Raw genomic sequence first — 916 nt, 5'->3', positions numbered from 1 at the left:
CTCTCTCTCTCTCTCTCTCTCTCTCTCTCTCTCTCTCTCTCTCTCTCTCTCTCTCTCTCTCTCTCTCTCTCTCTCTCTCTCTCTCTCTCTCTCTCTCTCTCTCTCTCTCTCTCTCTCTCGTGCAATAATTTCCTATATGTATATAAAGCTACTTGACCTGTACTTATAATTAGCATGCTAATATGTATTTTCTTAAATTAATAAAGTCAATAAAATCAAATGAAAGATCCTATATAAGAAATGAAATATACTTGTTTTGTGCATTTAATAACTCATCAAAATACCCATTCACACAGCTATGTCTCGCATGTATATTCACAACCAAAATCATGTTTCTATTGAGGAAAATCCATAATCATAACACATCAAATAAACCAAAAACATAGCATGGGAATTCCTACAATAATAGTAAAAAATACCTACATTAATCTTCACATTTAATCTTCCATCCATGCTCCTATTTCTACACACCAAAACAATAAATAAAATATACTCATAACAATAATGGAAGCTTTACCTTGTAAGCTTTGATAGAAGATATGCCCTCTTCATTGCTTTTCATTCAACGAGAGGAAAGCCGATGATAGTGCACCATAGTTTTAAATTAGAAACATGTGTAAATGAGTGTTTATAATCTCAATAAATTTGGCTACTATTTTTACATACAAATTAGTGTTTAAATGAGCTATTTGAGACTAAGTTACATTGTCTAGATAAACTAGATATTTAAAGGTTATTTTGACACATCCATAAATCCGCATTGCCCTCACTACATATCTCTACTCTGATTTTGTTGTGGGGATGCATGATTAGAAATTTTTGCAATTCTAATAATGGGAAAAGTAACAAGGTTATCAAAATTGTTTATAATCTATAAAGTGATGTGCATATCACTAAGAATGAGAAGTCCATAATA

The sequence above is a fragment of the Lygodium microphyllum genome, chromosome 1, assembly GCF_053477565.2.
Source record: "Lygodium microphyllum isolate KBCC chromosome 1, Lygodium_microphyllum_v1.1.10, whole genome shotgun sequence".
Taxonomy (NCBI): Eukaryota; Viridiplantae; Streptophyta; class Polypodiopsida; order Schizaeales; family Lygodiaceae; genus Lygodium; species Lygodium microphyllum.
This window is presented reverse-complemented; position numbering follows the sequence as displayed.